This window comes from Equus asinus, chromosome 2 (genome assembly GCF_041296235.1).
Source record: "Equus asinus isolate D_3611 breed Donkey chromosome 2, EquAss-T2T_v2, whole genome shotgun sequence".
In the NCBI taxonomy this organism is placed as follows: domain Eukaryota; kingdom Metazoa; phylum Chordata; class Mammalia; order Perissodactyla; family Equidae; genus Equus; species Equus asinus.
The window spans coordinates 169,616,055-169,643,366 of NC_091791.1; the positions used below are offsets into that span (position 1 = coordinate 169,616,055).

The 27,312-nt window shown below is 46.0% G+C and overlaps 1 pseudogene; it reads right to left on the reverse strand.

The window, feature by feature from the left end:
- Positions 1-25,620, reverse strand: LOC139046492 (mast cell protease 8-like; annotated as a pseudogene).
- Between the last annotated feature and the right edge of the window lie 1,692 nt (positions 25,621-27,312).

The following is a 27,312-nucleotide window of genomic DNA, read 5'->3' on the forward strand; positions in this document are numbered from 1 at the left end:
TCAATCCTGGGGGGACCTGAGCTTGGGCCCTGCTGCATGAAGTATTGTGCTTTTTATCCAGGGCAGAAAGCTCGAGATCCTGGTGAAGCTGTGTCGAGGCTTCCCATGCTTTTTTGCAAAGGAGACAATGCCCTGGGCCATGTTGTTACATGTGAATGTGCCCCCGGAGTCCCTCTGTGCACAGAGAAGGGAGAAGTCTCAGTCAGAGCCCTCTGGCTTCACCCTGCTCAGCATCCTTTTCTCCCTGGGGCTCTCCTGACCCCCTCTCAGGGCCCAGCTGTTCATAGGGGTAGTGGCTGAGTGGTTACCATTCACCATGGCTCTGAGTGTCAGGGGGCTTGGTGGATCCTCTGTGATCTACCTGCCCCATGAGCCTGTGTCCTCTCTCCAGCTCAACCCAGTTGCAAGCCCTCCTCTTGTTGTCCCATGGACAAAGGTCAAGAGATTGGCTGGAGGGAGACGCCTGGGCTACACATCCTGGGAAGAGCATGGCTCCACCCATGAGTGGACTCAGATTGTTGCGTGGGAGAAGGCCTGGCCATGCCACCCCAGTGTCGCTGTGTCCCTGGGGCAACAGGGATGATTCTTGTTCTTTATGCTTGCAGTGGCCGTCTTGTCGTTAGGGTTCCCCACACACAGCTGGATGGAGTTATTGTAGTTGTTGAAGAGGTCCTTGCACTTCTGCTCATTCTGCGCTTCTAGATCCACCTCCTGGAGTGTGTGTGCCTTTTTACCACTTGCCAGTTGTCCCCAGCCTGCCACACTGCACACCTCACCCAGTCTTGCCTCTGTGGCAGGACAATAGTCTTCACAGCCGACTTGAGTTTAGGCTTGTTTAGCAGCTGGTCAGAAAGGTGAAAGATGGCAGTTCGGGTCCTGCCCTCCAGCTGGTCTCAGATCCAGGGGTGAGGTTGCCTCTACTCCCTGCTTGGAGTCTCCCAAGCCCCCTGCTATTACACAGGCCTAGGAGAGCAGAGAGTTTGGATGAGAGCAGGGGACTGAGACCCTGAAAGAGCTGTTTTCTCCCTCGTGAACTGAGTGCATCTGAAATTCAGCAATATGATACCTTCAGGAACATGATGTCATTGACTTTTGAATTATTCTTGGAATCCTTATGAATGAGGGCTATTAGCAGAAGAATGACCTGCTGGCTGTTTTCCATTTTTCTGATATTGTGAGCCACCAGGATGAGACTTATTTTTCTCTCAAGAAAAGGTGGATTGGGTAAGCCACAGGAGCTACAGGTCAGTCTCTGAAAGGCAGGTTGAAATTCCAGCCCAAGGCACACCTGCAGCTGAGTCAGATAGGGAAGAAGGGAAAAGTGGACAGTGTTGCCTTTCTTTTCTGTGCATCAGTGACCCAGCCTGGTTCTTCAGCAGCCTGTTTTCCATCCAGATGTCTCTCCACAGAGTCCACCCCTGAGTCCCACACTCACTGTGTCCTGGTCTCAGCAGATCAGGTTGCTCCTCTGATTGGTCATTGGCTCTGTGTGCTCAGTGACTCTGCTGAGTTCCAGGCCTTGAGATGCTACCATGGAATCCCAGGAAGACAAGGACTCATTTGTGCTCCTCACCTTCCATTGCAGTGGGCTACTGTCAGTGCAAAGTTGTCTCATATTATGGCCCCCCCACATCTACTCCCACCATCTGTGTTATTATAGGAAGAGAGAGACGCCATGTGGGGCTGGCAGTGTGCTCTGGCCTCTGCCCCATCTGATCTTCCCTGAAATAAAAAATTGCCTTGGATCTGTGTGTTCATGGCAAATAGGGGCCGGACACTGCCTGGTGGCCTAAACCCATGGGATGTTCAGAGGCTGGGGTGGTTGGAGTGCCCTCAGGGACCCAACACAATGAGATGCGGCTGCAGGCTTCAGAGTGCAGCTGGCGGGCTTGCAGCAGGGCTTGTTTCCTGGCTTATGTCTCTGTTTCTTCCTGTGGAGATAGGGAGCTCAGGCCTTGTTCTGGAGGAAACACACTTCATAAACCTGTTAAGTGGACAGTCTTAGAAGACCTGGAAATTATTCTGTCTGACCTAGCCTCATGAATTTGTCCCCAAGCTCCTCAGACCCCTGTAACCTACTTACTTCCAGGATGGGCCTGGTCTTAGATCTGAATATTTTGTTCTCTTGGAGCCAAATACTCTGGGTTCTTTCTTCCCCCTCTGGGCCCAGCACATAGTACACATCCCATAAATGCTTGCTGGGTACATGAATGAACAGTCCTCAAATCTGCTTTGGTTAGAAGGTGAGGGGGAGTGGTTTTGATGCACTCTGAACTCCAGCAGTTTTATCTTTCTAAGGCACACAGAGGGCAGAATACAAATGACAGGAAATCAGAGGGAGATGGGGAAATGGGCTGGAGGGGCCTGCGTGGCAGCCAGTGTCCACTAGGCTGGTGGGGGCAGCAGTGGGTCAACACTCTGATGGCTTAATTAGGTTCTCGATATCTGCCCTGGGAGAGCTGAGTGGCTCAGAAGAATGGAGAAAAGATGAAAGTGACACCTAGGAAACTGACTATTTGCTAGCTCTTCTATTCTGGATCCGGACAATAGCTCCTGGGAGAGATAACCACTCGAAGCTTTGGAGGATGGGAAGTTACAGCACTCATTTTCAGCTTTCCCTTCCACCAGAATCACGTGCTATCCTAATACAGAGCCATTTATCAAGTGACAAGGATGTGACCCTTGTAAGGGAGAGGACTCACCAAGGCTCCTTGTGAGAAGTTTTCTTTTCTGTAATTTCTCCACAGTGCATATCCAGTGACAGGTCTGGGGATCAGCAAATTTCTGGGAATGGCTTGAGGCAAGGCAGGATCATAATGACAGCCTCACTGGGAACTGTGGAAGTGTCTTGTGTTAGAATAAGCCAGACTTTTGAGGATCTACAGGGGCACTTAACTCCTTCAGCCTTGGAGGGCAGGAGATTGTTCAACAAGAACAGAGCAGCAGCATGTTCTCCAAAAGGCTGATCAGGTTTAAAGTGGTGTGTGCCTTCTCATTCCAGATTTTTTCAATCCTAGAGGTGAAGGAAGAAGGGACTGGCTCAGTGACTATTGATTTCCTCCCAGTTCTATTGATTCACAAGAATCTAATCCCTCTTCCCATCACAGAAAAGGGGTTGTGTGGTGAGAGTTTTGCAACAATCACATTATTAGGCTATTGGTAGCATGAGCACATTTACCAGGAGAAAGTACTGGACACTTTGAATGGAGATGAAGGTTTTGAGTAGCTTTGGCATTAGCCCAAAATGGTGTCCCTTTCCCTAATTGCGATTCTCCAAGAACATGAATACGATCCCACCATGCCTTAAATTTGTGTTTAGGCAACTGTCTACTTCCTAAAATAGCATGCAACTGTGCAATCCTACTCTTTGTAGAGCTCCATTTTTGTGATAGCATAAGGGTTTTATTTTATTTTTATTTTTGGTATAAAAGCCAAAGTACAAGCACTGGTCTCTCCTAGAACACAGTAGGCAAGAGCCTAGTCATCCATCAACTTCTCTGTAGTTACAGGCAACAGCAAGCATTTGGGGGGTGGGGTGAAGAGCAAAGATTAGGGATGAAGTGTAGATAGGGCATTGATGAGAGTACCGGGAAGAGAAGGTAATGACTGAATAGGAAAGTTTGTGAGGAGGGGTTTGACAAGAAATGCACTTGAGCTCCCTGTGTACTCCCAGGTTGCCCTGATAAAGCTAATGTTGTTCTCAACTTCTTGATATTTCAAATATTTAAAAGACCCCAGAGTTGAAGTAGTTGAGGACATGCAGATAGGGACTTAAACAGAAAAAACAAAGCTTTGCCACTCATTCTGAGTTTTCTTGGTCACTCTTGTCCCACTTGGCACAGGTAACCTGGTGCCCCAGTGAAGACCATGATGTAGGCAGAGATTCAGCCCCGAAGATCCCTGTCTGTTTTGAGGAGCCTGGCATGGATGCTCTCATAATTCACTTCGCGCAGGAGCTTGAGGGCTGTCAGCTTTTGGATCTCAGAAGTCTCGAGGAATGATACTACTAAGAATACAAGCCATCAACCTGACAGTTAAAATCATTGTTCTTCTATATTTGCTATAGATATCTGAAGACTTCCGAAGTCTTATCGCAAACTGGGTATAATGCTTATGCTGCTTTTGCATCTGTTGGATCAGTATTTACCCAGAAGGAAGAACATGTCAACTATCTTCTCATTTTCATTCTCTGTCCCAGACTTGGTTGTTGCTTACAGGGGATAGATATCACTGTTCTCCTACCTTGATGACTGATGCCTCCTCCCCACCCTCAATTTGGAAGCCACAAGTATATTCAACAATACTGTAGTGATTTATTAATCAAATGTGTGTAAACATATTTGGTTATGAATTATCTACTAAAGAACCTCTATGAAGTTTTGGAAGCATAGAAAATCAAAGATGATAGAATGTAATTTTGGCCCAAAGCAGGTTTTATCATTTGAGTGCATTTTTAAACATAAAAGCATGAGAGTTTTCACAATTCCCATAACTGGTTCTCTTACAGAAACAGAAGAGGGTTCCCCCCTGGCGAGTTAAATCAGTATCTCCACGAGAATTAGTTGTGTAACAGAGTAACATATATTAGTGGCAAATAGGAAACCATGAGGAGTCATTTCCAGAGTCATGGCATCCTTGAATAAATGGAAGAAGGGGCATTTCTTTCAGATGGTGAATTAATATTCAAAAGGGAGAGGTGGGTATTCATTTGTGCAGGCTCAGATGGAAAATATGCTTCCAAATACACTGCAGTTTGTGGTTATAAGGCCTTTGCTCCTCCTGGAGACATCTCAGCATTAAAAATAAGCAAAAGGTTCTAGGATAGCTCTCTGGTGAGGCTTGGTCTTGTTCAGGGCAGCTGGTGATTGCATCTCCTTAACATAAGAAAGGGAAAAAGAACAATTTGGAAAAACTGTTCAAATATGCAAAGCCATCCTTGAGTTCCTGGGGGTAACTAGTCAGTGACAGTTTCTTGTACAGTTGGCTGTGCTACCACAATTTTCTGAGAGATGATAACTTACCTCTGAGCTGTTGGCATAATACGTAGGGCTACACATCCACCCTAAAAATGGCTCAGACCCCTATTCTCTCAGGGTGAGAAGTGGATTCAGATCATATTGGCAGGCAGTTGCCTCTTTCTGCTATCTTCTGCCCCTCTTTGCCCCCTGTCTCATCTGACCCACACCTAGCTGACCGTGACTCTGCTGCTCTGACCAAGGGCAGAAGGCACCTGTGCCTGTGCTTAGCCACTGTGTCTGGAGAGAAGCTTGGCTGCTGTCCTGAGGCTCTCCTTACTGAATTTGTAATTGCTTTAGAACTTTTCAGTGAACAGAAAGAGAAAACGGAGAATGGAAATGAACAGAGTGTCTGCGATGTGTGGGATACTGCATTAAATATACGTATAATGGGAGTCCCAGAAGGAGAGGAGAGAGAGAGAAAGGAGCAGAAAAACATATCTGAAGAAATAATGCTTGAAAGCTTCTCAGGTTGGTGACACAACCCCAAAGAAACCCAAAATATTAATGTACACACCCAAGAAGCTCAGAGATCTCCAAGGATGATAAAGTACCTTAGAAGATTGGGCAAGATTTCCCCAGTTCCTCCTTCCTTTCTACCCTAGATCTCATGGTCTCATTTCCAGCCCAGCCCTCCCTTCAGACCACATATGTGGTTTATTCTCACCCACAGCTGCTACTTCTATGTCATGTAGGCAGGGTAGATGTGCTGGGATGGAGATGCTTCTGAGTCTGTGACATCAGCCAGACATGATGCCTCTTCTGCTTAACCTAGAACCCGGAGAGCTCAGAGGATAATGTAGCTCTAACAATGCCATGAACATGCAGAGGAGGTCTCTACCCACTTTCTGCAAATAGCTTCTTCTATCATCAGAACTTTATTCCCTTTGTCTTATAAGAGATTCTTTTTTTTTACTATTACTTTTTAAATTGTGGTTAAATATACATAACGTAAAATTTAGCTTGTATCCATTTTCAAGGGGACACGTCAGGGACATAAAGTATATTCACATTGTTTTGCAACCATCATGACTATGCGTCTCTGAAATTTTTTCCTCTTCCCACATGGAAACTCTGAAGCCATGAAACAGTAAGTTCCCTTTGCCCTCTCCCCCTATTGCCAGGGAACCACCATTCTGCTTCACATCACCATAAATTTGTGATCGATTCTTATGTAAATTCTTGAATTTACATGCTCTCATCTTAAGCCTTACCCCTTATTTATCAAGTGGACATTAATAGGCAGTACGCCAACTATAGGAAAGCAGAGATTGGAAGAAAAGTGGAAGAGACAGAGGAAGAGCTGGGCAGTGGGGAAGCGATGGCACACAAACCTGCCTGAATTCATCCTTCTGCCCCAGACCACCAGGAGAAAGTCAAGATTCCTCGAACTTCTGAATGTGTTCAGGTGGGATAGAGAGGTCTGGCTCTCCACACTTTTGGATATATTGGAAGATAAAGAGAGAGATGAGAAGGACATTTCTTCATCTGAATGGGGTACTGATGTCATCAGGGACAACTGAGAGGTGCTTGAAGCCTAGTGAGGGCTTCTGTTCTTGGTTCCAAAGAAAGAACAGCCCCAATGATGACTGACTGTCTCCACCTGGGCTCTACTCCTCTGCCCTTTCTACACACATCATTGTCCTGCATAGTGGGAATATAAACAGCATTGCCTCCAGAAACCACGTCCCTAATCCTGACCCTAAGTGGAGCTACTCAGAAGGGTGCAGGATGGGATCATTCTCCACTTATCACAACCTGACAGGTTAACTTGGCATGAGGTGTGAGAAAGCTCAACTTGAGCCTGGGTCTAGGAGGCACAGGCCTTGGTTTCTGAGGAGAATTCTACAAATCAGAGGACAGGTCGGGTAGCTAGAAGACAAGATATTTAGTTAGCCTGGGACAGTCTGTGGAGGTGGACATGGTGGGGAATGGAGCCCTTTGTCAAGACGGCTACCCACTGAGTTGGGGCTCCCGGCTTCTGTGGGCAGCATGGCAGCCTTGTGGCATGGCCCAGCTCCTTCCTTATTTCTCCATTTATGCATGTTGTGATGAGGAGCTCAACTCGGCCCTGTTTCAAGCATGCTTCAGATACATCTTACAAGGAAAGGTTCTGTCTTTAGGGTAGACTGTCCAGAAGACCTGGAAAACACTTTCTCTTGCCTATGCTCGTTATTTCTTTGTAGTTGAGTGTCTGAGATCTCTGTGTCCTGCTCCCTTCCCAGATGAGGCTAGTCTCTAAGACATGAATATTTTGGGCAGATTGGGCAGAATACAGTGGCACCTTTCTCTTACATCCTGAGTTGGCTACATAAGAAATACCCATAAAGGTTTGTTTGATGCAGGAGTGAATAATACACAAGTTTGCTTTGGCTTGCGTGTATGTGGGAGATGACCACATGGGTTTCTGAACTCCTGCATGGATTTAACTTCCTAAGGCCTTGAGCTCTCAGAATAATGAGGGATGGGAAATCAGAGTGAGATGGGGAAATGGGCAGGAGGGGCCTGGGTGGGAGCCAGTCTCCATCTGGGCTTTTGGAGCAGTGGAGAGGCAACACTCTGATGGCTCAGTCAGGTTCTGGGTATCTGTCCTGGTAGAGCTGAGTGGCTCAGCAGTAGAGGGACAAGGTGAAGTTGACAGCTGGGAAACTATTAGTAAGCTCTTCTATTCTTGATGCAGACAATAGCTGTTGGGAAAGATAAGCACTCTTAGCTTTGGAGAATGGAAAGTTATATCCCCCATTTTCAGCTTTCCCTCCACCAGAATCATGTGCCATCCTAATACTATATCAGAGTCCTGGTTCAAGTGAACAGACCAGGAAATGGAGAGACTCACCATTTCCCTTTGGAGATTTTTCATTTGTGTCCTTTCAGTAAATTGTTTCCAACAGTAGCTCTGGGGTTCAGCCAATTCTTCGGTAGGACTGAGACAAGGATGGGTCACAGAGACAGCCTCTCTGCAAGTGCTGCAGGTGCTGTGAGAGCCACATTCTTAGGCAGTTGTTGAGTCAGCCTGACCACATTCACCAGGAGGAAATACTGGACTCTCAGAAGGAATAAATAGGGTTTTGGGGAACTCTCACCTGAGTCAGACGTGATATTCCCTACCTTGGTTGAATTCTGGGTGGTCAAAGAGCCTGAATGTCACCCCACATTGCCTTTCATGTGTGGTTAGCTGCATACTTTCTACAATATCATAACTAGACACAATCTTTTCCTTTTAGTTTTTCACTCTTAGAGATCCTGAGCCCGTTTACGATATTCTTGCAAAAATGCCAAGCTTGGGTCTCATCTGTAACATGCTAGGTGACAGGCCCCAGATCCATCAACTTCTTCGTAGTTTCAGACAATGAGAGAATCCTGGGTGTGGGGACGCAGCATGGAGACAGGGGAGGAAGTGGAGATTAGGTGTTAAAGAGAGTGGGAGGAAGATAAAGAGAGATTAGAAGGGGAGCTTTAGAGGGGGGTAGACAAAAAATGTGCTTGAGTTCAGCATGAGTCCCCTGCAGATTGCTTTAGTCAAATGAGGTTACTAAGCATGAGCTTATCATGGTTTCATGAGTTTCCAGTCAGGTCACTAGTGACTTAAATGCACAGAGTCTGCACCTGGAGAAAGAGAGTAGGAGGAATAGTATCCTTTGCACGAGAGTTCAGTGTGCAGAACACTAATTCCAAAGTTCTGCTGCTGAGATGTCCTTAATAAAGAGGAGTCAAGAGCTGTGGAAGGTGGTGGGCTCTGGCTTCTGGAATGGTCAGGAAGGAATTGTCTCCTGAAGGTGAGCACCGTGAGGGGTGGAAAAATTTTCAGCAGAGCAGTTGGAGGCAGAGAGCTGCCTGGGAAGTGCTGACAGGCAAGAAAACATGGAACTGAGACATGTCTGCCCTGGGCGTCTCCTCGGGACTGAGTCCTGAGACTGGGCGGTGCGCTGGGCTCTGAGTAGATGTCGCAGAGGAGAAGGGCTGGATGGGGGACTCTTCCACTGCTCTCTCTTCTCCCCTCCCCGCCATCAAGTATTCTCTTCATTTACCAATGCAAACATTTAATAATGAGACTGTTATCCTCCAAAGCATGCTCGTAAAGGAGAATTTCTGTGGATAGATGGTAGCAAATATAGAGACTGACTGAGTATTGTCAAAGACATATTCTTGATTAAATTTTGTTGATAAATGGCCAACATTGAATATTGGACTACTGACTTTTTGATAAGCAGGGCCCATAAAATATTGGTTATATTTACCAGAGTGTTTCTGCTTATGGTCACTTGGATTTGACAAAATATGTCCTCAGTGATTATTCCGTTTAAGATCATGGAAATTACATAAGTTCAGATGCTAAATGTCTCACTGCAGTGAGCAAAACCTTTTTTCCCAATTATTTTTTTGAGGTGATATGGTTTATAATGTTGTGTAATTTCAGTTGTACATTATTAGCGATCAGTTTCTGTATAGACTGCAAGAGTAATTTACATTTTGCTGGAGGTAGAAAAATCTGCCACCTCATTCTGCATGGTTACCTCTGGAAGGTATTTATACCATGATTACATTATGTGACTTCAGGAATCACTTCTTTGAATATGACCTAATCTTTACTGTAAAATTTATGTTATTTTAGTCAACATTTTGTGTGGAGTTTTGTATAACTTCAGTGCATCAACACAAGAAGCAGACCCCCTTCACACGGAAATGAGAACATTGGTCCACAGTACCATGAGGGTTGGTGTGGCGAACTGGTGAGAAGAAGGACTCTGGCTGTGACGGACACGTGGGCTGCTTCCATCTCTTGGCCACTGTGAACAGTGCTGCTGTGAACATGGGTGTTTGTTAGCCATTTTTAAGCAAGCAAATCTTTTTTATTTCTTGTAGTACTTGTATGTGTCTTTTCCATTTAGATCGTGGATCCATTTGAGATTTACTGTAGATTCTGCTGTGAGGAGTGGATCTAATTTTCTCTTTTCCCCCAAATAACTACCTAGTTGTTCTGACGCCATCTATTAAGTTTGTTGTGTCCCAGTGATTTGGGATGCCTCCTGTACCATCTATTAAATTAGGCCTTGTATGGCATTTCAATTCTGTCCTTTGTTCTGCCTGTCCCACACACACCAATGGCACAGAGTTTTAGAGCATACAGCTGTCCCTCAATATGCAAGGGGAATTTGTTCCAGGAACCCGGTGGGTATCAAAGTCTGCAGATGTCCAATTCCTTGTACAAAATGACAAAGTATTTGCGTATAACCTATGGGTGTCCTCCATTCTGTACGTTTTAAATTATCTCTAGATTACTTACAATACCTAATACAATCAAACACTATAGCTGATAATACATCAGTTATTGTTTAGGGAATACATCACAACGATTGTAGGCTTTTCGATTCCCATGGGTTGAGTCCGTGGGGGATACGGAAGGTGGATTGTACTTTGATATCTATTAGGGGGTCTCTGGTAGGGTGGAAAGGAGAGAGCCTGGCCCTGGGAGAAAGATGTCCTTCTATCCCTTCCCAAGGCCATGGGGGGAGGGGAGATGAGGGAATGGATGGCTTGAAGGAGGAAAGAAGTTCATCTTGATCTTCAAGAAATTGGGGAGGATTCATTTTTCATGAGGAAGAGACCCCATTTTCCTGGATTTGCTCAGACTCAGTCCTGGTATACATTTGTTGTGTACTGAATGATGTTGACTGAACAAACGAGAAACAGGGTAATTCCACTCTAGATGTGGTCATTTATTAAAGCTCTAGGAACCCCCCTCGAGCTGGCCCAGAGAAGAAGGGTGAGTCACAGGGCTTCTCAGTCTGACCTCGCTGTTTGTGGCGTCTCATTGTTCTCCTTATCCAGGGCAGGAAGCTGGAAACCCTGGTAAAGACTGCTGGAGGAATCCTCATATTATTTCCATAGCATACGATGTCCTGGGTGGGCTTCCTGGTGACGCACCAAGAGGCCTCCAGTGTCTCCCTGTGTGTGATGGAGCAAGGGACATGAAGTCAGGCCTCCCCACTTCTGCTGCCCTAAGGCTCAGCCCTCAGAGAAGATATGGACAGGTGGGCTTCTTCACTGTGGCGTGTGTGTGAGATGGGAGGGTGGCGGAGGTGTACAAGTCAAGCTTCTGGATCTTTCCATCCCTAGGCTTCAGTCCTGACTGTGGTTACTCAAGCTATCTCAGCCCAAGACAGGATAACTTGCTCTTCCCCAGGACAAAGCTGCACATGTGTACGTTGTGTGTCTTCTTCTCCCCAACTCCACCAGAGATTAAATTCTTCAGAAGAAGTCCCCACGTCACTCAGGTTTGGGCCCCGACTGAGGCTGGTGGGATGTAGTCTGCCTCAACTGGTCAGTTCCGCCCAGGTCTGTCTGTTTGGGGCCGTATTGGCAGATGCCCAGGGTCTTACCAGGAAGGTGGATGTCCTCTTCCTCAGGTTCCCCACATGAATCTGCGTTCGGTGGGTGTAGAAATTGAAGTGGTCCCTGCACTCCTGATCCATCTGCACTCTCAGCCTCACATCCCGGAGTATGTCTGTTCTATCGTACAGCCCAAATAGGCCCTAGCCCACCACAGTGCCCTTGACCTCAGGACTCAGCCTGTTCTGGGTCCAAGACAGAGCACTAGCCTCATGACTCAGTTCAGTCTGGTCTATTCTCCAGCTGGCAGGAAGAGTGCAGGCCCTCAAGGATGCCTGGGCAGAACTCATCCACTGCCTGCACCACTACCTGGACTCTGCACATCCTTTCTCCTCCATGGTCCCAAGACAGGGTGGAGCCTCTACGCTGGGAGAAAGGCAGCTGGGCTGGGGAGCCAGAAGGTCATTCAGGTTGTTCTGCTGATCATAGTCAGCATAGCAGGTGGCTCTGAGCACAGATGTGCGCTGCTGGGTGCTCTCCAGCCTCCTGATGTCGTGGGCGCCCAGGATGACATTTATAGGGCTGCAAAGGAAAGGAGGCCTAGAGGTAAGTGTGAGGCACAGGAGCTCGGTCCACCAGCTCTGCAGGGCAGGAGGACAGCCCAGGGTGGTGAGACTGTAGCTGAGGGAATTGAGGGGGAAGAGGGGCTCTGTGGCTGAGCTGTCTGTGCCTTCTGCTCCTCAAAGCCCTGAGCTAGGGATGATGGGGGACAGAGGAACCCTGAGTTTTACTTCCCCAGAATAATTTGATAGATAGCTTAAATTCATATTTTCAGCCCCAATGTGTGCCTTCCGTTTCCTCCTCTCCTTCTTTTTGATCATGTCCTTCTTTTCTCCTCATTTACGCTGGCCTGTTCCCTGTCCCACAGACCTACCTGGTCTCTTTCTCACACCTTCATTGCTAGGACCCTGCTTACAGATGGCCCCTCTTATGAACTCTTCATGGCCTGTGTGAGTGGTCGCCTGGGAAGCTCCTTAGTTCCTCATATTCGCCAACAGAGAACTGCCGTCAGCACGAAGTCTTCTTACACCAGGAACACCCCTCAAGTGCCGGGACCCACAGGAGTCTGGGTCTGAAGATATGCCATGTAGGCATGGGAATGTGCCTGGCCTTCTAGTAACCAATGATCTCCTCTGAAAGGAAGCATTCAGTACTTATCTCTGTGTTCTCAGAATCTGCAGTGTGGGTACCAGCTTGGTGTTCCAAAAAGGCTAGAAGATGGGAGGCAGGAGAGATAACGAAGAGGAAAGAGGAGTTGAGGATTGCAGGGGTCTGCTACACACAGTGGGAGGGCACTCCAGGGTTCTTCAGGAAACACTGCTGACTCCCCATCCCAGAACTCAGCTCCTCCTGCTTCTCCCCATGGAGGAGAAGAATCCTCGCTCCAGGTGTGGCCAGCTTCAGCCTCCCCTGTTGAGGAGAGATGCTCTGCTATTGGTTGGGAACCTTCTGGAGTGGCCTCTTCCTCAAGTGCCTGGTACTTCCTTCTTCAGAGAGCTTCCCAGATCCCTTTGAATCCAGCTCATGATCAGCTCATGACCAGCATAGGACTGCTCTGAGGATTCTAGATGTGAGCTGATGGGACTGTGGTTGCTGTCTCCTCTTCTCCTCGGCTCTGACACATGGGTGGCAGAATGAATTTAGATGGCACATTTATTTAGAACGTTCTAGATGCCAGGGGCCATTCCAAGAGTTTTATGTACAGTAACTAATTTCACTCTTATAGGAACTGTATGATGTAGCATTGAAATGATTCCTATTTTATGGTGAGGAACTTGAGGGACTGTGAATTAAAAAAACTTGCCTAGTGATCCTGAGGTAGGAAGTGCCCATGCAGTCTAGTTCCAGGGTTTATGAGAGAGGTCGAGTTTCTGAGGTTGAGGACGGTCACTCACCTGCCCCAATTCTGGGGGGAATGAGGAAAGCCACCAAGAGCAGGAGTGGCTGCCTCTTCCTAGGAATGCAGCCCAGCGATTTTGCTGCTGGTGCTTCCTCCTGCCAGACTTTTAGCCCCTGAGACGGGAAAGAAGGCTGGGAGTTGGGGGTCAGAATTCACAGTCACATTCTCATGCTAGTGTGATAGGTTTCGTCACCCAATATGCCCAGGAGGCTTGTCCCCCAACTGCCAGTGATCTGGCGATAAGAGTCATCCCAGCCAACACCATCATTCTCCCTACCACCACTGAGTCAGTGCTGGTAACAAAAATGGTCACTCAAGGCAACAGGAGTGGTGCTGGAAGCTTGTGTCCCAGAACCTTAAACCCATCATTTCAATAATTTCCCAACAATTCCTGAAAGCTGGTGGTTGCCTATGTCCTCTATTTCCTGTGTCTCTGAGGTTAGAGCTCAGTCGTTTGGAATTTCTGTTTTTCTAAATGAATATGTTTCCTGGATGCCGTATTCATTTCCTCTTAGTAAGTCACGGACAAGGGTGAAAGAAACACAGGTGTGGTGTGAGGTGGGATGTGTTGAGGACGCCAGGAATAAGTTGAAGGAGATGAAAGAGCAAAGAGGAAGCCTGATATTCTTCTGCCTCTGGCCCCGGGCCACCCTGCTGAGACCCTGGGTGCTGCCACATCGTATTTACTTATTCAGTTATTTTTATTTTATTTAGGTCACAACTGGTTTATAACAATCCCTAAATTTCAGGTGTACATCATTTTATTTCAGCTTCTGTACAGACTGCATTGTATTCACCACCAATAGTCTAGTTTCCTTCTGTCACTCTACATATGTGCCCCTTTACCCTTTTTCATCGCAGTCTCTTCTGCTTCTCTTCTGGTAATCACCAATCTGTTCTTTGTATCTCTGTTTGTTTTATTTATCTTCCACATATGAATGAAATCATATGGTATTTGTTTTTCTGTGTCTCACTTATTTTGCTTAGCAAAATACCCTCAAGTTCCACCCACGTTTCGTGAATGGCAATCTTTCCTCTTTTTCATGGCTGAGTGGTATTCTGTTGTATACATCTACCACATCTGCTTTATCCGTTAATCCACTGATGGGTGCTTAAGTTGCTTCCAGGTCTTGGTTATTGTGAATAATTCTACAATGAACATAGGATTCCATTATCTTTTTGAATAGGTGTTTTCATTTCTTTGGATAAATACCCAGAAGTGGAGTCACTGGATCATACGATGTTTCTATTTTTCATATTTGATGAATCTCCATTCTGTTTTCCATAGTGGCTGCACCAGTTGGCATTCCTACCAGCAGTGTATGAGGGTTCCCTTTGATCTGTATCCTGTCTGCCACTTATCATTTCTTGTCTTTTTAATAGTAACCATTCTGAAGCTCATGGGGTGATATCTCACTGTAATTTTGATTTGAATTTCCCTAATTATTAGTGACATTGAAGATCTTTTTTCGTGTGCCCGTTGGCCATCTGTGTATCATCTTTGAAAAAATGTCTGTTCATATCCTCTGCCCATCTTTTCACTGAGATGTATTTTTGTTGTTGAGTTCTATGAATTCTTTATTTACTTTTCAAATTAATCCCCATCGTCACATATATGATTTGCAAATATTTTCGCCCAGGTGGGTTGTCTTTTTGTTTTGCTGATGGTTTTCTTTGCTGTGCAGAAGATTTTTAGTCTGGTGAAGACCCATTTATTTATTTTTTCTGTTGTTTCCCTTGCCTGAGGAGACAAGATATTCAAAAAGATACTGCAAAGACCCATGTCAAAGACCATGCTGCCTATGGTTTCTTCTAGAAGTTTTATGGTTTCAGGTTTGCATGCACGTCTTTAATCCATTTTGAGTTAAATTTTGTGTGTGATGAAGATAATGGTTTACTTTCATTCTTTTGCATGCGGCTGTCCAGTTTTCCCAACATCATTTGGGGAAGAGACTTTCCTTTCTCCATTGTATGTTCTTGGCTCCTTTGTTAAAAATTAACTGTCCTCCCATTTTTTCCCAGAATTTGTCCAGGGAGAATCGAATGTATGAGAGTAGGTAGAGATAAGTATGTTTTTCAATGTTTTTATTTTCTATTTTAATAAAATAATGCAACATTAGATCAAACGAGAGTGTGAAACATCTCACAACATCCATAGCTGATTACATCCACTAGGGATAGTTTTATTACATTTTTGCCAGTTACAACATTTTTCTCCTCTGGGATGTTGGGACATTATAGTCCTATGCTCCCCACCTCGTCCCCGGGCCCTCTAGGCCACCAACAATGCAAATCTTCTGTGAAGGGTTATGCTGGGTCACATCCCCTGCCCTCGCTCTGATGCTGCTATAGTCGGAAATCAATCCTGTGGCTCTTGGCTTTGTAGGAGAACAGTGTACTATGAGCCATTCCAGACATGCTCAGGGCTGCCTTAATGTCACTCTCAGAAGGACATTTTGGTTGCTCCTTGAGAAGTTTCTACTGATGAACCTGTGATGTATTCTGGAGTGTCAGTGCTGGGAGAAGGCTGTGCCCGTGCCATTGTCTTCCCACCACACGTATCTGCTGGGAGCAAGACACTTTCATCCTAAGAATTGGCCTGTGCGTTTGTCCTTGAAGGAAAGAACAGGTGACACAGGAAATTCAGTGACATCTGCATACAATCTTCCCCTCAGAGTAGTTAGTGGGAAAGAAGGACGCAGACCATGCATGTGGAAGGGAAAGATTTGAAAAAAGATGCAAAAACCTCAGTGTTTCCTGACAGAAAAGCTCACTTCTGAGACTGAACAGCTGGCTCTGGGGGCCTGGGTAAATACATGAAGGGGTGGAGGTGGACATATTCCTTAAGATCCTCTTCCACCAATGCTCAGAGAATCCAAATAGTCAAGATAGGAGAGCGGTGGTAGGCATTGTGATGTTCTCATGAGATGAAATGCTGTCTATCTGTTAAAAAGCATCATGTTTTAGAAGACTGCTTAGTGGTGTGGAGTGGTTTGTATCACCTAATATTAAGTGTAAAAAGTAGACTGTAGAACGGTGTACACAATTTGATACTAATTCTGTTAAACCGAAAGGAAAGAACCAGAGCAATCATTTTATGTGACTCTTATGTTCAACTGTAAATTATCCAATTTTTTTCTATAATGGAAATATATTAGTTTTATAGACAGAAAGAAATTTAGGGCAGATGATCCCTATAAATAACAAACGCTATTAAGCCCGGTGGTCGAGATGAGCTAGCAGTTTAGCAAAACAATTTCCTTTTCTTCCAGGGGACACAGGTGAACCACATTTGCAGTCTCATTTGAGCTTGGGTGTAGCTTTGTGACTGTTGCCGCAAACGGGATGTGAGTGGAAGTGCTGTGGGCACCTTCCAGACCAGGCCCCTAACACAGTCCTGTGCTGACCATGTAGACTCCTCCCCTTCCAGGGTTTGATGCAGGTGAACATGGGGAACACGGATGCCACCTTCAGGGGACTGAGTCTAGTCCCTTAATCGTGTGTTGACCATGTAATGATTGTCAAAACTGGGACACTTGAGAGTAAGAGAGGGCACTGTTCACCCAGAAAGTCATTTTGGTCCGTGTCTGAGCAAGAATTAGACTTCTATTGTGTCAGTGAGTGAAATGCTAAAGTTTATCAGTCAGAATAGTTACGCTTATCTTAACTAACACATGGAATAACTTATTGAAGCCTACCTTTTTCAAAATTGGTATACGTATTTTTTTTCTGAGGAAGACTAACTCTGAGCTAACATCTGCTGCCAATCCTCCTCTTTTTGCTGAGGAAGACTGGCCCTGAGCTAATATCCGTGCCCATCTTCCTCTACTTTATATGTGGGACGCCTGCCACAGCATGGCTTGCCAAGTGGTGCCAGGTCTGCTCCCGGGATCCGAACTGGCGAACCCCGGGCCGCCAAAGCAGAACGTGTGAACTTAACTGCTGTGCCACTGGGCCGGCCCTCAAAAATTCGTATATTTTTAAAATAAAATTATTTTAATAATTATACTGTTTAATATATTGAATAAATTAGAAAATAGAAGAAAAAAATGTCAGCCTTAATCTCAGCACCCAATTGACCACTGTTATCAGATGTTTTTCCGTCTAGGTTTTTTCTGTTAATTTTTACATGGATGTGCTCACACTATATTGAATTTTTAATCCTATAATATACACTATTCAACATAAACATTTCCCTCATTTTGTTAGAACTCTGTTAGTGAATATCACTTTAGAATCTCATTTTAAATGGCCTTTGAAATTATTTAAATAATAAAAATATTATAGGAAATAAGTAAAATGGATATGTAGGAAGAAAAAAACTTACAAGGAAAATATGTGTACAAGCAAAAATTTGATTGTAGTATATACTGCTCTCTAACTTTTTTGATTTAAACAGACCAGGAGAACATTCTCCATGTGGCAAAATGTAATTCTACCTCAAAAATTTTAAAGTTTCCCCTGTGTTCAATGGTATGAAACTTTTAAAAAACAAATCCCCAAGTTGGTGCTGGACATCGGCATGTTTTGAACATTTGACTTTTGTAACAATCTGTAAGGACACTTCCCTTGTCTACTTTTCTCAGTGTGGTTGATGGCTAGGTCAAGGACTGCGTTTTTCCTTTTTTTTAAAAGGGTTTTTGTGTGCCAGGTATGAAAATGCCGTTTTCCCAATGTCTATGTGGAATGTAAGTATCATTAGTTTTGTAAATCCTTCTCAATTAGATGAGCAAATATTATTATTATTAATTTGCATTGATCAATTTGTGAGCTTTTACTTTGTTCCAAATATTGATTGATTGGCTTTTTCATCACTCTCCTATTAATGTTCTTAGCCTAGTTCTCTAAAGCGGTGGATAATGCAGACGTCAAGGGCTGCAGAATCCATATTGTGCATGTTACATATTTTACCATTTCCCTGTTTTAGACATTAATACAGATTCCAATTTGGGGTATATTATTAAATAATGCTGTATGGACATCTTTATGAATAACACACAGACACACACTTTAGATTCGTGTAGTAATAAGTCCTAGAAGTAAAAATCACTAGATCTAAAGAGAGAAATAGATGTAAACTGACATTGAAACCATTTTAAGGAAAGAGGTACCATCAACAGGCGCCCAGTCTTCCTGATGCTACAGTCATTATAAGGTCATCGTTTTTCTTCCTAAGGTGTGTGACACTGTGTCAAGTGCCCCTGTCACGTGTGAGGGGCAACTGACCCACCAGGCACTGTCCTTCGAGGCCACACACCCATGCCCCTGGTGGCAGATGTCTCTGGCTACTGTCTCCCAGGCTCTGGCTTTCACCCTGGGGCTCTAGTGAGCTTCTCATGGCTGACTATCTGGAGTCTCTATTTCTATAGTGTTGTGGCTTCTTGTCCTTTTTATTGCTGTGACCTGAAGTTGTCCACTGGCTCCTGCACCTTTTACTATTCACTTGCTCATCTCCACATGTGCATTCAGCTCTTCCCTCCCCTGTGCTTCTTTGGGGCTGTGATCCCCAGGGGTGGCTTGGCAGATGGACATGGGGACAGTCTTGAATGAAAAATAAGCTTTCATTTTCTTTTATTATCTGTGTGATTTGTTACGCTTTTCAATGTAGCTGCTTATCTTTTCGATGTTTGTTTCAATTGATTCAGTGTTTGTCCAGCTCTTGTGAATTTGTTGTGTTCTGTCACATCCAATTCACTGGTGGTGCTGTTTGAAGGATACATCATCCTAAAATAAGGTCGTCTGGGTCACAATCATCAATGCAAATAGTCAATAACCAATCTTTAGATGAGAAAGAAACAGTGATTTTTTTGAGCCAATGCTGAGGACTATCCCGGAAGTGCTGTCTCCACCAGGGAAGAAAGCTCTCCTGAGAAGCATGGTCACCTCATGGCTATAGACCATTTCACAACCAAGAACATGCAAGAAGCATGACAAGAATACGATTTATTTTCCCAAAGAAGCAAGGATATGTTTTGCTGCAGTTTAACACATACTCAGCAGGTCAACTTGACCTTGGTCCTCTGCAAAGAAGATCTTATTTAAAAGAAGTGCTGGTACTGGCACCAGAGAAAGGGAGACATTCATCCCTGTCTTTAAAGAGTACATTCTTTCCTTTGGGGAAATGTTTGAAGCAGATGTACAATGCGTGTTTGGTGGGTCATAAGTCAGGCTGCTCTGGGAAAAACAAGTTTTAGGTTGAATCACAGTTAAACCAGAATGTCTTCCCAATAAACCTCAAGATGTGAAAGCTTCTTGTTATTCTTATTATTTTCATCACAGTGAAGGATCTTGCACTTGAAATGTGGCATTTTGTAGGTTTTTGGACTGAGGCTCATGCCTTCCACATGTCAATAAATAAAAATAAGGCTGCCCCAGGGTCCTCTTCCCTTCCTCCCTCCCCTCCTGTCACGGAATCCACTGAGCACAGATTGGGAACCTCAGGACCTATGAGTCTCCGAGTCTCTTGCAATTTTACACTGACCTTCTGGAATCAAACAAGATCACTCATGTGAAAGTGTGATGTGCAACAGAGATAAAATACAGAGAATTTAATTGTTTTCAAGGCAAAATTTCTCGAGGGTTCCGAAAATCAATGAATCTGACAAACTGACCTGCCTGGGGGAAAAGGAAGGAGTGAGGGAATTTAGAGGAAATTTCCCCTCCATGTAAGTTTCACAATGTCAGGGATAGAGCCTGTTATGTGCCTGGCACAAAGAGAGAGACGAACAATGATGTATTGATGGATGGCAAAGTGATACTTTCTAGCCCCGCTACCCTGGAACCCTCAGGTCACAAACCTGCCATAACCCAGGTTGCCAGCAGGGGCGTCAGGCCAGGCTGAAAGGAGCTGGTGTTGCCAAGTGACTCCACAGGACACGGTGGCTGCGGCCCTGGGGGATGCTGGGCTGGATGGAGGACCTGAACTGTCTCCGCTCAGGTGGGAAGTGGGTACTGGCTCCTCTGACAGGCAGCAGGTGGGCTGGCAGACCAGGCATGATGGGGACAAGCTATAGAAGAGAATTCACATGGGGCTTTTGGAAATCTGTTAGGGAGACGAGAGAGAGGCTGGCTTAAAATAGGGTGGGCTGGAAGGGAAAGGAGCTGTTGGCCAGGGCAGTCACATGGAAAATGGGGACTGGCGAAAGGTGGGTAGCCAGCGAGGAAGGTTGACTGAGCTCACTGCTGACCCAGGGTAGGGAAGGAAATGGGACTGGAGTGAAGCTGGGGGCCATTGTAAGAGCATCTCAGCCTCTGAAGCTTCACGTGGTCCTTGCTACGGGAGAAACTGCCCCCAATGGAGAGAGAGGCCCTGTAAACAGGAAACTCAGTGCCCATAGCCTGGACCCCTGGCCTCCTGGGCTCCTGGAGTTACTCTCCTTCCACTGAACTGCTCCTCTCTCTGCCAAATTGTTTGGGTGTTGGTGATGGTGGTTGGGTTAGAGAAGGTAATTTTCTAAAGCCCAGGGAGGAACATATTTTGGGGAAGAAGATTGTCCTTTTATAATGAGCAGCCTTCAGACTAGGCCCTTGCACAGGGCTAAGCACCACAGAGGTGTAACTGAGAAACTATTCACCATGGAATTTAGGGGGACGGTGGGCTGGAAGAGAAAGGAGGAAGAATGGGGTCCCTGTATGGGTCTCAGGAGGTGTCAGTTGTCTGAGGCGCCTCACCTTCCCCAGCAGTGAGCATCTGTCAGAAAGAATCCTTTGGCTTAAGTACACCACTGCACCTGTTCATTTTGTCCTTAAGCAGAAACTGAACCAATGCCATGTAGGGGCGGGGTTGAGGCTTGGCCTCATGTCCTCCGATGACGTCCTCTGAAAGAAAAGACTGGAAGATGGGCTTTCTGAGAGCAGCTGTGGTCAGGAGGGAAGGCTCTGGAACGTAGTGATTGAGAGTGGGAACTACAGAATCCTGCAGACACGGGAGAAGAGTCCTCCTAGGTTCTCTTTGCAGCAGAATAACCTTTTCTGAATGTCAAGCCTCAGAACCCACTGTGAGAAAAGGGGTGACAGTTCTTATTGCCCCCGTCCTACTTCAGACCATGCATGGAGGAGTTAATAGCTGTCTTCACGATGGTGGAGCCCAGAGGATCATGTACAGGGCTCCCCTGATGCCTTCGGTCTGCCTCAGTGAGTCTCCCGACCCCTCTGAGCCTCTACTAACGTCTCAGCTGGTGCCCGTATCTAATAATGTGTCTGTGAGATTAGGGCATTGGATTTTCTAAAATCTTCATGTCCTAGGGCCTAACTCTTCCTAGGATCTCAGTAAACAGTTTTTGGCTGTATGAATGAATGGCCTTCAGTGAGCTTTAGGCTGAAGTTTGGTGGGGATCATGCTGGTGGTATTGGAGACCATTGTCATGAGGGAGGGGAACTGTGTGGAGTAGTGGAAGGCCTGGAAAGGAAGAGGGAAGTGGGGCTGAAAATGGGGTGCCTGGGCCTCTGGCAGAAGCAAAGAAACATGGTGCTCTGCATGCAAATCATTCAGCCCCTTCTGAGATCAGCTGCACTCTGGGCGCCTCTCCTGGGCAGAGGGAGGTGGTGAGGGTACCAAAAAATGAAACTGATTCTTTAGCTGGGTCCAGGGACAGGTCCCACCACTGCAGCTGGTTCGGCTGATGTACCATTTCCTGAGCTGGAGTGAGGGATTTTAATTACTTATCGTCTGTAGCTTCACATCCTCTGCCAAATGGCTTCTACGATCAACCCACTTTCCAGGTGATAAGAGGGAGGCTCACACACTAAATCTTTTAGTGAACACCCTCCCTTCCTCATGCTTGTTGAGTGTCTATGCAGCATTGGGCTTTTTAGTCCACTTTAGGTTTGGGATGGGAGCTGGGGTCTAGAAACTTCTTGGGCTGAAATTGAGGAAAACCCTAACTGTGCTAGGCAGAAGGGTCAGGAGTACACAGCGTTTTAGGAGATGGGTTGAAGCCTCTGGAATGGGGATGGTCACTCACCTGTCCTAGGCTTGGGGGGCAGAAGAAAGGCCAACAAGAACAGGAGTGGCTGCATCTTCTCTCAAGGTCTGCCCAGGTCAGAACTGCTAGTGTTTCTTCCTTCCAGACACACAGACCCTGAGGGGAAGGTGGGGGTGTGACTCAGGACCTCACAGAACTCCTAGACCTGCCCACCACTTGTTTTTCTTTGTCATGGAGTACAGTGGTTTGTCGAAGTTTTCTGGCTTGGGGTAGATGACAGTAGCGCTGTCACCACAATTCCACTCCCAGTGTTGAGTCACAAGGCGAAAGTAAGAAGAAAGAACAAGGAGGTGAAGCCAGCAGAGGAGCTGGACCCCAGAAGCCCCTCAGTGACTGAATCAATAAATATCTTCATTTCTCAGCCATTGGCTCTTTTTCCATACTGATGAAGTAGTAAATAATTATTTAGCAAGCTAGGTCCAGGGAGGTGAGTGATGTGGCTCCTGCCCTTAAGAAGACGGTGGTCAGCTGGAGTAGATGCAAATCTGTGGTTAGTGTACAGGTTGGTAAGGTCTGTGGTGGGGATCTCCTTGTTGGTGGGAGACAGAGGCTGGACCTGCCTTAGGGGTGTGTAGAGCTCAACATAACCAAACACCCCAAATGGTAACCCCACTTCCTATCTGACCATCAGTCCAGCCTTATATTTTTGGAATATTTGGAAACAGCTCCTTAAATGTAAATATTCTGCAACAAAGAAAACTTGTCTTATCCCATCATTTTGAACAAAGTCTTAACTTGATATTTGTTACAACAAAACAAACAATTATTGGGTTCACTGGAATTGAGCATCCTGATTGGTTTATGCTTGGGTCATTTGGCATGCCTGGACCTGAGGTGGGGACTGTTCCACCTGAATCCTAGTGGCTGTTTCTTGGGGAGGAGATTCTCCTAGGAATGCAGGTCACTGTTGCCACATGATGGGGAAATGGATGCCGACTGTCCTAATAATTACTACCCACCCACCAGGTATTCTCTGCCTTGTGTCCAGTGAACTACGGCTCTGATGTCCCTGGTCTTAACAATTACAAACATTTGGAGACAGATTAGCCCAACACTCTCATCAGTGTGACCACAGGTTAAGGAGTAATGGAAAGGAAGGCATTATGAGTTCTAAACAGCCCAATCCCAATTCTATTAAAGCAAAACCATCTTACGAAGACAGAAAAAGGGGAGAAGTCAACATGCTTAAGCATTAATGATGATGGTCTCTGGGTGGTGGAATTCTCAGTAATTTTAATGTTCTTATTGATATGTTCTGCTTTTAACTATCTTTGTATGATGAACATGTATTACTTATCTACCCAACACACATTTTCGCATAGTCAAAGCACAGTCATCAAGGGCAAACATTCAGCAGACCACTTCTTCTTTCCAGTCCAGCCTTCTCTAAGGTGGATGTTATAAAGATGAGGTTATTTTTTGAGTCCATTCTTAGATAGAAGATTTAGAGGTTATTGAAAAATAGAAGAAAAATTTACTCAATAAGCTATAGGCTATTGGCCATTTTAGTGAAAAATAGAGGAATCAATGATTTCCATTCTAGAGATGGACGTTTGTTTAGTCCCTGTCAGCGTCCCATCCACCCTGCTCTGACCAGTGCAGTTCTGGCCTCTGTCCCAGAGAAGATTGATGGATCAAGCCTAGGGGCACCTCGGTCTTGTCCCTGCAGTCTGAAATATTGTGCTTTTTATCCAGGGCAGAGAACTCCAGATCCTGGTGAAGACAGGTGGAAGTTTCCTGTTCTTTTTTCCAAAGGAAACAATGCCCTGGGCCACGTTGTTACACACAAGGGGGCCCCCGGTGTTCCCCTGTGGAGAGAGAAGGGGGCAGTCTCATTCAGACCCCTCTGACTTGCCTCTTCTCAGCTTCATTTTCTCCCTGGTGCTCTATTGCCCTCCCTCTCAGGGCCCAGTTGTTCAGAGGGATAGTGGCTGAGTGGTCACCATTCACCTTGACTCTGAGTGTCAGGGGGGTTAGTGGATCCTCTGTGATCTACTTGCACCATGATCCTGTGTCCTACCTGTGTCTTCTCTCCAGCTCAACCAAGTCCCAGGTCCTCCTTTTGTTGTCCCAGGGACACAGGCCAAGAGATTGCCTGGAAGGAGATGCCAGGACCCCACTTGCTAGGAAGAGCATGCTTCCACACATGAGCAGACCCAGGTCAACCATTGGCTGTTGAGTGGGAGAAGGTCTGGTTATGTCACCCCAGCATCACTGTGTACCTGAGGCAAGGTGGGAAGACGGCTATGTCCATATGCTTGCAGCGGCCTTCTTATCCTGAGGCTTCCCCCACACAGCTGGGTGGAGTTGTTGTAGTTTTTGAAGAGGTCCTTGCACTTCTGCCCATTCTGCATTTCTAGATCCACCTCCCGAAGTGTGTTTGCCATTTTGCCACTTGCCAGTTGTCCCCCAGCCTGCCACACGGCAGACCTGCCCTGGCCTCACCAAGTCCTGGCTCTGCAGCAGGGCGATGGTCTTCACAGCCCAGTTGAGTTTAGGCTTGTTTAGCAACTGGTCAGAAAGGTGCAAGATGGCAGTTCAGGTCCCCCCCCACTTGGCTCAGAGCCAGGGATGAGGTTGCTTGTACCCCCTGCCTGGAGTTTCCCAAGCCCCTTCTTTTACATTGACCCAATAGAACAGACACGTTGGAGAAGAGGAAGGGACTGAGACCCTGAATGAGCTGTCTGCTCCCTCGTGACCTGTGTGAGTGCACCTGAAAGTCAGCAAGCATGATGTCCTTGACCTTTGAATTGTAATTATAACTCTTGTGAGGGAAGGCTTTGAGCACAGGAATGACCTCGGGCTGTTTTCCACTTGTCTGATATTGTGAGCCACCAGGATGACACTTATTTTTCTGTAAAGAAAAGGTAGATTAGGTAAGCCACAGGAGCTACAGCTCAGTGTCTGAAAGGCAGGTTGAAATTCCAGCTTAAGGCACACCAGCAGCTGAGTCAGATAGGGAGAAAACAAAAGTGGACGGTGTTGCCTGTCTGTGTGCTGTACAGCAGTCACTCAGCCTGGTTCTTCAGCAACCTTTCTGTCAAGCCAGGCTTCTGTTCACACACTCCACTCCTGTATCCCCCACACACTGTTTCCTGTTCTGAGCAGATCAGATTGCTCCTATGATTAGTCATCAACTCTGTATCCTCAGAGACTTTCCTGAGTTATGGGCCCTGGGACCGTACTAGGGGTTTCCAGGAAGACAAGGACTCATTTGTGCTCCTCACCTTCCATTACATTGAGCTACTGTCAGCACGAAGTTGTCCTGTATCAGGAACCCTCCGCATGTGCTCATGCCTTCTATGCCATTGTAGGAAAGTACAGACACCATGTAGGGCCAGCACTGTGGTCTGCCCTCTCTGCACAATCTGATCTCCCCTGAAAGAAGTCTGTGTTCCTGGCAAAGAGTGGCTGGGCACTTCCTGGTAGCCTAAACTTATGGGATGTTCAGAGCCTGGGGTGGTTGTAGTGTCCTCAGGGACCAACACAATGAGAGAGGGCTGCAGGCTTCAGAGGGCAGCTGGCGGGCTTGCAGCATGACTTGTTTCCTAGCTTAGGTTTCAGTTTCCTCCTGTAGAGATGAGGAGCTCAGCCCTTGTTCTGGAACAAATACAGTTCATATACGTGTTAAGGGGACTGTCCTAGAAGACCTGGAAATTACTCTCTCTGACCTGCCTGGTTGCCTCTGTCTCGAGCTTCTCAGACGCCTGTGTCCTGCTTACTTCCAGGATGGGTCTGGTCTGAGACCTGAAAATTTTGTGCTTATGGAGCTGAATACTCTGGTTTCTTTCTCCCCCATCCTAGGTCAGCCACATAGTACATACCCCAGAAATGCTTATTGGGTACATGAATGAACAGTCCTCAAATTCTCTTTGGTCAGCAGCCGGGGACGAGTAGTCCTAATGCAATCTGAATCCCAGCACAGATTTATCTTTCTAAGGCATTGAGCCCTCCAGACAAAGAAGGCAGAGTACAAAGGATGGGAAATCAGAGTGAGATGGGGAAATGAGCAGGAGGGCATCTGGTAGAGCCGAGTGGCTAAGTAGAATGGGGACAAGGTGACAGTGACACCTAGGTAACTGACTATTAGCCAGCTCTTCTATTCCTCGTCAACAGGATAGCTCCTGGGATGATTAACTATATTTAGCTTTAGAATGAGGCATTATATCCCCCATTTTCAGCTTTCCCCACCACCAGAAGCATAGGCTATTCTAATATTGTCATTTTCCAGGTGACAGGACTGTGACCCATGGAAGGGACAGGACTCACCAGGTCTCTTTGTGAGTAGTTTTATTTTCTAAATTTCTCCTCACTTTATATGCAGTGACAGATCTAGGGATCAACAAAGTTCTGAAATGGACTGAGGCAAGGAAGGATCACAGTGACAGCCTCACTGGGACACTGCAGAAGTGTCACTCTTGGAATCAAGCCAGGTCTCTGATTCTCTACAGGGGCACTTACCTCCTGCAGCCCTGAAGGGTAGGAGATTGGCCAAGAAGAACAGAAGCAGCAGCATCTTCTCTGAAAGACTGATGAGGTCTGAAGTGGTGTGTGCCTTCTCCTTCCAGGCTTTTAATCCTAGAAGTGAAGGAAGAAGGGGCTGGCTCAGTGACCACCAATTTCCTCCCAGTTCTATTGCTTTTCAAGATAAGAGCTTTCATCATATCCCTCTTTCCCTCACATAGAATGGGCTGTGTGGTGAGGGTTTTGCAAGAGCCACATTCCTGGGAGACCATTTTCTCCACGAGAAAATCTTGGACTCCATGAATGGAGATAGGGATTTCGGATTAGCCAGAAGTGATGTCCCTTTTCCCTAAGTGAGACCCTCCAGGAACATGAATATGATCCCACCAGGCCTTGAATTTCTGACCATGCAACTATCTGCTACCTAAAATAGCATGGGTGTATCCAATCTTACTCTTTGTAGAACTTTATTTTTCTGATAGCTCAAGAATTTTTTTTTTTGTATAAATGCCAACGTACCATGCATTGGTCTCTCCTAAAACACACTAGACAGGAGCCT